This window comes from Nyctereutes procyonoides, unplaced genomic scaffold, assembly GCF_905146905.1.
Source record: "Nyctereutes procyonoides isolate TBG_1078 unplaced genomic scaffold, NYPRO_anot_genome, whole genome shotgun sequence".
Classification (NCBI taxonomy): domain Eukaryota; kingdom Metazoa; phylum Chordata; class Mammalia; order Carnivora; family Canidae; genus Nyctereutes; species Nyctereutes procyonoides.
Window position 1 is genome coordinate 66,554,856 of NW_026575140.1, and position 11,816 is coordinate 66,566,671.

Consider the following 11,816-nt stretch of genomic DNA (forward strand, 5'->3'; position numbering starts at 1 on the left):
CGGCCTGTCCAGCATTTCCAGAAATCTTTGGAATTCTTCCTTTTATGCAGCCTCTTTGGAGCCTGGGCATTTAATCTAAATATTTATTGTTATAGTGCCAAGTGCTGTGTGCCAAGCATATTATAAATGTCTACAGAACATTCTAGCATCACTATGTTTGAACTCCATCTGCCATTAAAGTGCATACTGTTGTCATGTCATTATAATGTGCAAATTACCAAATTCTGGGTCCCGGAGGCATAGTGAGTAGGGAAAGGCTTTGAAGTGATTCTAGCTCAGTGGCAGAGGTGGGATCTACCTTTTCTTCCCCTCAACCATTCTCTCTCCTCCTCTCTTCTACCAGACAGTTTTAGGAGTAGACAGGAAAGTCATTGACATATGGAGAACTCAGAACAGACCCTTCCCCTCCACCCCCAAACCAGAGCCATTGATACAAAAAAAAAAAAAAAAAAGGTTCTTCTGGATCTTGAAAGCTTTGTTGGAGTATAAGGGGTATGTTTCAAGTGTTCAAGGTAAGTCTGAAAATATTCCTGGAATGTGTGAATCCTGATGAACCACCAATTTAAATAAAAGATAAAAGAGTAAAATAGTGTATGAGCTGGAGTCAATATAAGCATTTTGTAGGGAAAGGAGAGACTGCAAATAGACAGGAGGCCCCTCAAGAGTGGCATGAGAAGAGGATCTCTGCATTTGGAACAAGACCTCACTTTGTGAACTGGGTCTCTCTCTCTCTCTTTCTCTGTCTATATTCATTTGGAGTGTTGCTTAACATATCCACTCCTTAGTGTCCACATTTGTAAATGGATCACAAAGCATTTGTGGCCAGATTGTGGTGAGGTTTAAATGAGATAATATATACAAAGCATTTAGCACAGTGCCTGACACCAACTTAATCTCTGTTTGTTCAGTCAACAAAGATCTTTTATCAGGTACTATCCAAGGCACTAAGCCTGATGGTGGGCATCACAATGTCCCCTCATGGAGTTTAGAGTCATGTGGGAGAGACAGAGAAGAATTATGTAATCATAGACATAAATGCATAAATAACTATATCGTTCCAAATGGAGATGAGGAGAATGAGCAGACATGATAGAGATACCTTACCTTGTTTGGAAGATTAAGAAGCACTTCCCCACCGAAGCAATATCTAAGCCAGGAGCTGAAGAAATTAACTTAGTTTGAGAGAAGGAGGGGGTATGGCTGTAGAACAAAGAGTAAGAGTAATATTCCCTTTCATGAGGGACTCTGACTTGTGATATTAACTCAATTTAAATTAGCCTGAATCAAAAAGGAGTAGATGGAATGGGAATTAACTCATGTGAATGGGAAGTCTAAGATCTGGCACTGGCTTCCAGCACCAGCCCAAACAAATGCCAGCAGTCACCTGTCCCTTCATCTCCTGACTCAATTTTCTTCTGCATGGGCTGCATTCTCAGGCAGGCTTTCTCCACATGGTAGAAAAGACCAACCCTAGAGGCAGACTTAAAAGCTCCTATTTCAGAAGGTGAAAGGCCCTCCTTCTCCTAGGATTCATATTATTTGCCAACATAGGTCTCTCACTGACCTCTACTGTGGAGATAATGCCCAGGTCTGAGCCAATCACTGGAGGGCTCTGATGTGCCAGGTTGGGTCTCATGCTCTTCCTGTGCAGTGAAGATGGAGCTAAGTGATAAGTAAACCATCAGATTGGGGAAAGGCTTTTCTGAAAGAGGGGATGGGTGGGGGAGGTAGCAGATATCCACCACTGGGAGATTTGTGGCATGTTAAACATTTTATTTTTTACCATAAGAACAATGGAAACTACTTACTGATTTTAAACAATCAGGTGAAATAATATCTGTACGTTGATACAAATCGCCCTAAGTGCAATGTGGCTGATAGGTTGGAGCAGACATAGTAGATGTAGAGAGACTAGTTTGGCTCTTTCAGACTGAGGGTGGTGATAACTTGGACTAGGGTTGCTAAAGCATAGCTATAAATAAGGAGATAGGATGAAAACATTTAGAGGGTAAAATCAACAGTAGTTCAAGACAGCTCAGGAGTAGGAAAGTGAAAGGGGGTGGGGAGAACCATCTTAGAAGGAAGACTGTGACTGAGATCTGGGGTATGTTTTGGTTGGGGTGCCTTGGAGACACCCACGTGGAAAAGATGAACAGTAAGTTGGCATTCTATATAGGCTGGAGGTATGATTTTTTGAAGATATTGACCAATTGCTGGTAGTCAGAGCCATGATGAGATTCACTAGACGGGTGGGAGGCCTGTGGTCGAAGAAACGTAATACAATAAATACATGATTGTGTGGCTTGGACTGGGATCAGACTGGTCCTACTCGTATCTCTGATTTCCAGTGTTCTTTTTTAGGTGCACATCTTCCTTTTGTTTGATATGCTCACCTACAGCATACTTTCTAATTTGACCCTTTTAATGGGGATGTTTTCACAGATTATTTTAAATTGCTACACGAACAACAAATTACAAAGATTGAATATACACATATAGAGGTTATTGTTGTAATCAAACAAAGCTTGCAACAGAGTTAATCAGGTGCATGTTTTAATGCTATGCGTAGTGTTTATTATGCTGCATACAAATTAGCCTCAAATGGTAGCAGTTCACAATGCCTGTAATCAGTATCACTGTTACAGCCAAACTAAATCATATTTTCTGTTTATCTCTTATTTATTTGATTATTTCTCCAGTATTTGTCATCTTTGTTACTGTTGACCTTGTTTCCTGTGCATTGTTTTACTTCATCTATGTGTACACACAAAGACACACACCCTAAATATCATTCATCAGTGGCCACAGTTGCCCTGTTCCTGACATTCTCTTATTATAGGTTAGGCTAGGGTGAGGCAAGATGACAGCCCCAAAATCATAGTGGCTTAAAACAACAAAAGTTTATTCATTAGTAGTTAGATAGGTAGAAGAAAGTAGATAGATAGATAGATAGATAGATACATACATACATACATACATACATACATATATCGATCTACTGTGTAGCTCTACTCCCTGCTACCTGTGCCTTCAGTCCCAAGCCAATGGAATAGTCTCTATTGTGGATCAGTTTGGTCATTGTGGCAAATGGAACAGAGGGAGAATGTGGACTATGACATGCTCGCCCCTTGGGCCTCTTCTCAGAAGTGATACCAACCACTTCCACTCACTTCATAGGCTGCCGTAAGTTCATGGCTAGGCAGTGGGGCAAGGGAGAGAATGCTTTCCCAGGGAGGGCAGTAAATGCTTTGAAAAATAGCACCTTCTATTATCACTCCCATTCTGTAAGTATGGCTGAGTCCTACTGTGAGAGCACTCTGCTCTCATACTTACTGACATCTTAGCAGTCCTCCCCCAGAATCCTCTTTCTGGATGACATCTAAAGCAACTACACCCTGCTGCCTAAGTCTGCTTGTCAGGTGGTTTGTGCAGCAGAAATTCAGGGCCATGAGACTGTGGGTTGACTGTCCAGCAATTACCATGATGTAGAGGTGGAGGCAGTGGCGGTGGTGACAGTGATTGCAGTGGCGAATCAAAGGGAGAAATATAGAGCAGTAAAGACATAGATAAGGAGAAAAAAAATCCACAGAGGTCATGGTTAACGTTTGAGGTTAGTGCAAAGTGTCAACAGGGAAGTTAATTTTTTGGACAGCCTAAAATAACTAAGGTATTTATTTTTAGAACATCTCTAGGTTCAAGATGAATTTGGGCACTAGCACACTATTTCACACATTTCATATATTTTAGCAAGTACTGGAAGTAGTATTCAAACCCACATTAGTTTACACTCATAGCCTCGGTTCCCTATCACTACTCCTATCCACTTACCCCCCCCCCTCCTTGCTATGCCTACTGGAGTCCATGCTTCACCTGGCAGACTAGTCCCAGTGGCTGCCTTCCACAGCAGGAGATACACTTCTTCAGGAGTGACCCTCCTAGATGTCTCTGATGACCTGTAGATAACCATCCCATGGGATAAATCATCCTTCACAAAGAAAGACATGTTGAGTATAGAGAAGGGTGGTTTACATCTCTTCTCATACCAAGGAGTGAATTTCTGCCAAAGGATAATGGTGATAGAGACCAGGGCTTGTTTTTCTTGGAGCAGACTCAGAAAGCAGTGAGATCTTGGAACCCAAGAGTGGAAAAAACACTCATGAAGGTCAAGAGTCAGAAAGGGAGGTTAAGGAAACAATTATCTTGCTAATAAGAGCATTTTTCTGCCATTTTCCTGGCTGAAACTGGTTATTGTCTGTGTGTGTACAGGGGAAGAGAATGTTCTATGAGTGTGAGGGGGTCAGTGTTGCATGTGGTAGACCAGGGTGCAAAGCAGGAGCAATGAGCTTCACAGACAGGGATTAGCACACTAGACTGGCCACAGAGTGTAATATATTCTGGTCTTTGGCCAGTTTCTTGCAGGGTTGTCAGGTCCAACTTCTGACTGACCTTAATTCTAAAATCCCTTGGCAGTTTCTGTTCATGCCAGTTTAGCTTGCTTGGAGTTCTCGCCTGACCCTGTTACTTTTTTTTTCAGGGATTTCTGATTCCTGTGGTTCCTGGAGTGTTTGGTGTACACAGAATAATTATTGAAGGGGATTGGCTTTTGACAGCCCAATTTGTGGCTTCTCTATAATGCTGACAATTCTCAGACTTGTCTGGTATTTCTGTCTAAAGCTGTTATATCTCTGACCAATTGTCTTTTTCATGTGCATAGTTAGATGACCTGAATTTCCATGTAATTGGATCCCTGAGACAGTGAAATTTTATAGATCAATTTTAGACATCTGTTGGATATGTCTCCTCTCAAGATTAGTTTATAAAAATACTATTCAGTTTTTAAAAATACAATTTAGCCACTTTCAAATTAGAAAACCTTGGAATTACTGTAGCAAAATACTCCCATCCATAAGAACCATTTCCATCAATACCAAGTCCTATTTCTTGTCATTTCTCTAATATTGTCCAATTAAGAACAATGTGAAACAAGAAGCGCTCAGAGATGCTGGTTCTAATTCTCATCAGCAGCAAAGGTCAGTGTTCATTTCATCTAATTCTCCTTCTCTGGGTCTGAAACCTAATGTTGCTATGCAATTGAGCAATCGAGTTATACAAATGCAGTTCCTTGGCCGTAAAAATCCAAAATGATCGATGGTGGGTTTCACATTAATTTTTCAAGTGCTTTGATTGCTCTAAGTTATTAGAACATTGTGTTGAGTCATCTTTTTTGAGACAGACATTACCCTTTTAATTTCCCATCGATTTTTAATCTGTCGATCAGCTGATCTGTTGGTTTATTTTAGAAAATCACTAGGTAGAGTAGAGGCGGTTCTCAATTAAGAATCTGTCAGTTTATTTCACATTGCTATTCAAACGGTCAAACTCGTTTTTCCTCCTGCATCTGACTGGAGGCCAGTCTGTCTTCAGAGGTGCTAGCCAAGTCTCCCGAATAGCCAGAGGGGTGGAATGATGAGAAAATCCCCTTCAAAAGCATATAGGTGCCATCCTGAAGAAAGTTTGCCCCAAATGATTAGACTATGGTGTTTTATATTGTCAAAAAAAAAAAAAAAAAAAAAAACAGAGAACAAGACAGCAGGAATCTGGTAAGAGTATAGACAACTATTTCACTTGGGTGGGGGCTGGTGCTTAAGTCTTAAACAGCAGACACTTACTGTCTCACAGTTCTGGGGGCTGGAAGTCTGACATCAAGGTGTTGGCAGGGCTGGTCCTTCAGAAGGCTTGGAGGGGGACCTGCTCATTCCTCCTGTCTCCTTCCCCAGTCTCTGCCTTCCTGTCCACAGAGTTCTCCCAGTGGGTGTGTTTCTTCCCATGTTTGCCTTTCCCTGTGTGTCCGTGTTCCTGCTTTCTCCTATGAAGACACCAGTCATTGGATCAGGACCCAACCTACTCTGATATGATCTCATCTTAACAAATTGCCTTTCCAAATTCATATAGATTTACATGCTTTACACAATCAAACAGATTATGTCATTTCAGTCTTCCACTCCAAGTTCACCTCCTCAGAGAAGCCTTCTTTGGCAGTGACTTTTAAAAATAGCGAGCTCTTCTCTCCTACTCTGTCCCCTTACTCTGTTTCATTTGGCCTGATTTAGTACTATATGACATATGTATACGGTTGTTCCTTGTTTCTCAGTTATCATCAGGACTGGAAAGTAATTTTGTAAGAGCGATGATTTGGTTTATTTGGGTCACCACCATATCCTGGGCACCTAGCACAGCCTGTTACATAATAAGCATCAAACAACTATTTGTTTAAGAAATGCATAAACATTGCTTCAGTCTGTACAGGAGCGATTCGTGACTAGTCAATTAGAAGAGCCAGATAGTGAGCTCACTGACTTGATTTGACCATGGCCAGAATGGACTAGGTGGTTGCACACCTTGAAGACAGGTGCTAAACTTCAATCAGGAACTGAATGTAACCTATTTATAATTATTCTTATAAATAAATGTTAGAAAGAATCCTAGTAATCTGTTTCCCAATTTATCCTTCCTCAGTGGAGAAACTTGGTGATGAAATTAACTGAATCAGCTTTTTTTCTACTACTTACCTGGCATAAGTCATCATCTGCTATTGGCAAGTAGAAATCTGGCTCCTTTGCAGGAGGTATTAAGTTCTGGCTCATCTGTTTGAATGAGTAATAATAAACATGTATATTTGTTGTATGGAATATCAAGATTTATAGTTTCTTGGAGTCAATATTGAGTTCTACTTCTCTTGACTCAAATTCCTTTTCTTTAATCAGTGTATTTAGAGAGCTGTCTTACTAGTCAGCAATATCGGCTTTCACTGGGAATCAAATAAAAAACTATGGCTTCGTCTTCTCATGGTTTCTGGATAGTATAAGGAAATGCATCCTATCAAAGTAGATGCTCCTACCTTGGAGCCAGGCACTGTCCTGCTGTGGGCATGTGGGATGGGAGCCCAGGATGTACAAATACTTCCTCTTTGTGGGCATTTACTTCTTTACGTAGATTGTCTTCATCTGCTCAAAAAAAACAGTAAGTCGTTATTAATATAATGCACAGTTAATCATTGCAATTGGAGAACAGCAGCAAATGACATATATAATAAAAATTGTAAATATTGTGGCTAAAGACAGAACATGAGGTTAATTCTCCAACATTGTAAAACATCACACAAATCTATAGATCGGAACTCTGGCTGCACATCTTTTGTGAAAAATCTGTGATGAATTTAAGTGAGGTTCATAAACATTAGAGGTGTCAGCATAGAAATGAAGGCTAAATCAATTCTCTGTTTTGGTTATATAATCTCATTTATTCACCATAATTATTTCTATCTAGGTGAAAAGTTTTGAGTTGAAACAACCAATTGGTTATAGCCATCAAAGATACAATGTGAGATTAATTGGATGTCGCTCCATGAAAAATGTGAGGAGAGCAGATTCTTCAGTGAAGCACAGCATTCTTAATAGTTATTCCACACATTAATCACAGAACCACCACATCCAGGATTCTGGAAGATAACATATGCCAAGGGAAAAATAGTAGCAACATTTCAGAAGGGAAGCTTGCATTCATTTTCTGGCAAAGACACAAAATAGGCTGCAAGGACACAGAAGGATTTATCTATGTATATATGAATGTATGTCCCCGCCTTTCAAGACTTGGTGAAAAAAAAAAGTCCCCTTTAAAGGGATCTTTCCCAGACACCTGGGTGGCTCAGTGATTGAGCCTGATTGAGCCTTCGGCTCAGGGCATGATCCCCGGGTCCCAAGACTGAGTCTTGCATCAGGCTCTCCCCACTGCCCCAGCCCTGGGGAGCCTGCTTCTCTCTCTGCCTAGGTTCCTGCCTCTCTCTCTGTGTCTCTCATGAGTAGTTAAGTAAAATCTTTAAAATAAATAAATAAATAAATAAATAAATAAATAAATAAATAAATAAATAAATGGATCTTTCCTCTGGGGAAGAGACTTTACGGAGTTTTACTTGGCTATAAGTTTAGGCATTCTAGGATGGCTGATATTCATAAACAGATTATTTTGAAGCAATTATTTAAACTGTATATCGACAGGAATTAAATATTCGAGTACAGAAAAGCTATGGAAGTATGAGTTTCCCGTATTCCCACATTTGCTGTTTGAACTGTACAAAGGCGGGAAGAAATTCAATTCTATTGCTCATGAGAGTGAATTTAAAGTGTGTAAAAGCTGTTGCCTCTTTCTGTGGCTCATGTGGAGACTTGTCCCTGAGGAATAGAGCATCATTTAACACCTTAAGAGACTCTGTACAAGATGCCCACCCTGAGGGACAGTCACTAAAACAGTTCTATGTTCCAGGCATGGTCATCATGGGGAGACACTGCTATTGGCAGGACCAATTTCTCCTTCATCTGGAAGCAGGAAACAGGATTTGGGGAGCCCTGGCTGTCAGGACCTGAGTTCTCTATTCTCCTTCTGCCCAGCTGCTTTGAGAAGGTAAGTGTATGTCATGTGTTTTGTGCTAAAATCCTCCACAACCCCCACTGAAGCATTGGGAACCAGGGATTGTGGGAGCACTTCCTGCTATGAATCTGGAGCAGGTTCACTCTTTGATCTTGTTGCTGCCATTTTACCCACACCTCACTCTTTGGCTTCTGGAGAGCTCTAGGAGGGTTAGCCCCCCTCAAAGTGAAGGGGGCTGTATGGGGAAATAAGAACCTGGTCCCTCTTCCCCCATGTAGGACATCTCTGTTTGTGTTTAGACTCCAGAATCCTCAGGGATCAGGCCTGCTTCTAGAGAACCTTTCTAGAAATAAAAACATGCCCTCCCAGTGCCAGGACAGAGAAGAGCAGAATGACAGGGGTAAATGTGACTCTTTGGCAGATCCCTAAAATGCCCAGGAGAGAAGGAACTCACCAAGTCAACTGCACAGTTTCCAGGGTCAAATCCAGCCAAGATTCACCCTGACTGGAACCCAAATGAGCAATGGCACCCAGCTCTGCACTGCCGCACTCTGCCTCTGATGCTTCCCAAAGGAATAAACTCAATCTGTTCAGTGGAAAAGACTGGGAATAAAAATTTTACATGTGTCTTTCTCTCTTCCCTTGCTACATCTAGGAGGCTCAAAAGGACAGAACAGTCAAGCATATAAATCAGTTAAAAAGGTACATTTTTTATTTTGTAGGCCATGAGGGCAACAGAAGATGATACTATGCAGTGATCCTGTATTTTCATTGTCTGGACCAGAGAACCAGTGGAAACTCTAAAATCAGATTTAGGTGGGAGGAATGAGCCTGAATTTCCTAGTTAATTCTATTCATGCAAGTGTGTAAAGGGCTGGTCCCTATAGTTGTGGACAGAGGCAGAGTAATGAGGGGGTGGATTCAGCCAGAGGTCTCTGTGAAATGCCCAACAGCACCCTGCTTTTCTCCTTTCCAGCCCTCCACACCCCTATAAACATCTAATTTATTATTCAAAATACTTGATCTTCCCAAGCATAAGCTCCGTGACAGCAAGAAGTATATATTCTGCTCGTTAAAATCTACTTTACTCTCTCACCTAGATTTCATGACTTATAATCAGTACAGTTTGTGGTTAAGAACACCCATCATTGGAATTAGAAGACCAAGCTCTACTGGAAACTAGCTGTGTGAACTTGAGAGAGTTGGTCAACCGCTCTGAGCCTCAGTTTCCTAATAAGTAAAATGATGATAATAGCACCTGTTTATAGTAAAAATGGGATGAAATGAACCCCATGGGGTCCTTAGCACAGTGCCTGGAACATCACAAGCCCTCTATAAATGGTTGCTATTATTGCAATTTTAATTATTATAATACTACAACATGGAGACTCTATTACAACACTGAACTAAGAAATACCAAGCTTAGGCTCCTGTGTACAACCATAGAGTCATGCATTGTTCAAAAAGAGACAACAAGCATAAAATGGAGTCACTTATGCTAAGCCTCATCCCAGGAAACCAAGACAATACCTAATTGCAATGTCAGTCTCCCCCAGCAATGTAACCTATTACTAATCAATCTAGAATTATCTGGTCTGCACTAATAAAGCAATCCTCTCTGTAGATCCCTTCCGTCCCCCAGATGAAGAAGGGAAACAATCCTCTCTTTCCTCATTCCTGCCCATAAAACCCTCCCATTTTGTCCAGCTCTTCAGAGATACTCTCTGGTTGCCAGATGGGATGCTGCCCAGTTTGTGAATTCTTGAATTAAGCCAATAAGATCTTTAAATTTTATTCAGTTGAATTTGTTCTTTAACAACATATATATATGAATATTCTTCCCCATACTCCCTTGTCACCTCTTCCTTCTCCTTCAATAACACTTTTACAGCTTCAGACCAGAATCTTCCCACTTAATTTGGATGATTAATTTTTCTTTCCAAATACAACACTTATTTCTCCAGGGCCCTCACCTTCAAGTAATAAGATTTGTGGAGGTCATCTGAGTGGGCAGCGCTCAGCACAATATATGAGAGCACATTAGCGGACTCAGTGGCCCCAAGGCCACTCTGGCTTGTGATTTACAAGGTGTAGCATGGAAGGCAGGGACTGAAGCCCAGGAGAACTGTATATGGCAGCAGAGCTTGGGGCAGAGCCTGGATCTTGGTTCCTTATCCTCAGACCAGATTGCACCTCTGTGCAGCATTCCCTCCCGCTTCATCTCTCCGAGCCATTGCAGCTCTGCCCAGGCCAAAGAGGCAGCTCTCTGAGGCCCCAGACTGCCGTGGGATTGGCAGATTCGGCAGCCACCTGATCCTCTGCAGAGCACATTTACTACCAGCAGCCTTGGAGTCAGCACGTTCCTTTGTAGGTCCCGTGCACCACACCCAGGTGCAATGTGTTTGGCTGTGAGGTTGTGACACTGCAGGTTCCTTTGTCCTTCTCATTATCGATGAAGATTTCCTGAGAAGATTCATTAAATATTGAGCTAGAGGTCTGCTATCAATTTGGTGCCACAAGAATACAAACAAGGAGAATTTCTAGGCTGATTTGATTATTAGTGCTCTGAAAACGTATGTAATTGCATACATTTACCTGGCATACATGTGGGGGCAAAATACACAGCCGTTAATCCTACATTATTCAGGATAAGCTTTCTGAAGCGGAACTTCTTCTTTATCACGTCTCTGATTAGGAATGTGCTGTACTCTCACTGCAAAAGATTACTGGGGGATGAATATATTAACTATTTAATTGAACAGAGCATAGATCCTATCCTAAGGGTATAGCATTATTCAACAAAGCTTTTGAGAATGTTAAGGCATTTGGAATTTAAGCCTTCTGAAATGTAGATATGACTATCACGAGATCACTTTTATTTTCATTTAGTACCTCCTATTTGGAAAATGTCCTCGAATCAGCTTTTATTTCATGCTCATGACTAAGAAATACTAAGGAAGACAGAATGATATCAGCCACATGCATGGAAGATTTCATGAAAAAGTTCAAAACTGGGATATTATTCTCATTTTACACATGAAGAAAGTACAAGTAAGGAAGTCTTCCTAATCTTAAATAGATTAGTAAAATCCCAACCATTTTCATAGTGCTAATTTGTGTGATTTTGTCACCAGCTTCGAAATGTAAATTATTCCTAACGGGCCCCAAAGTAGCCTTTTCCAAAGAAGTTTCTGCAAAACATTAGTCTAAGATATAGCCCTACTTCCTCTTCAGCCAAATATCCCAGATAAAAAGCACTACTTACTTAAATAAGCTTTGAGAACACCATATTTTACGTGCTGTGCTTGGATAGCCATAATTTATGTCTTCAAAGACTGTGAGGTCCTTTCATGAAGAGACTTGTTTAATTTTAGATTGTCCAAATTTATGAC

General features: G+C 40.9%; 1 long non-coding RNA gene across 1 annotated transcript in view; it reads left to right on the top strand.

Moving 5' to 3' along the window:
• LOC129497447 (uncharacterized) overlaps positions 1–11,816 on the top strand; it is a 139,286-nt gene that overhangs the window by 124,131 nt on the left and 3,339 nt on the right. Inside the window, exon 2 of the long non-coding RNA XR_008661946.1 lies at positions 8,320–8,457. This is a non-coding gene — a long non-coding RNA (uncharacterized LOC129497447). The remainder of the gene's footprint in view (positions 1–8,319; positions 8,458–11,816) is intronic.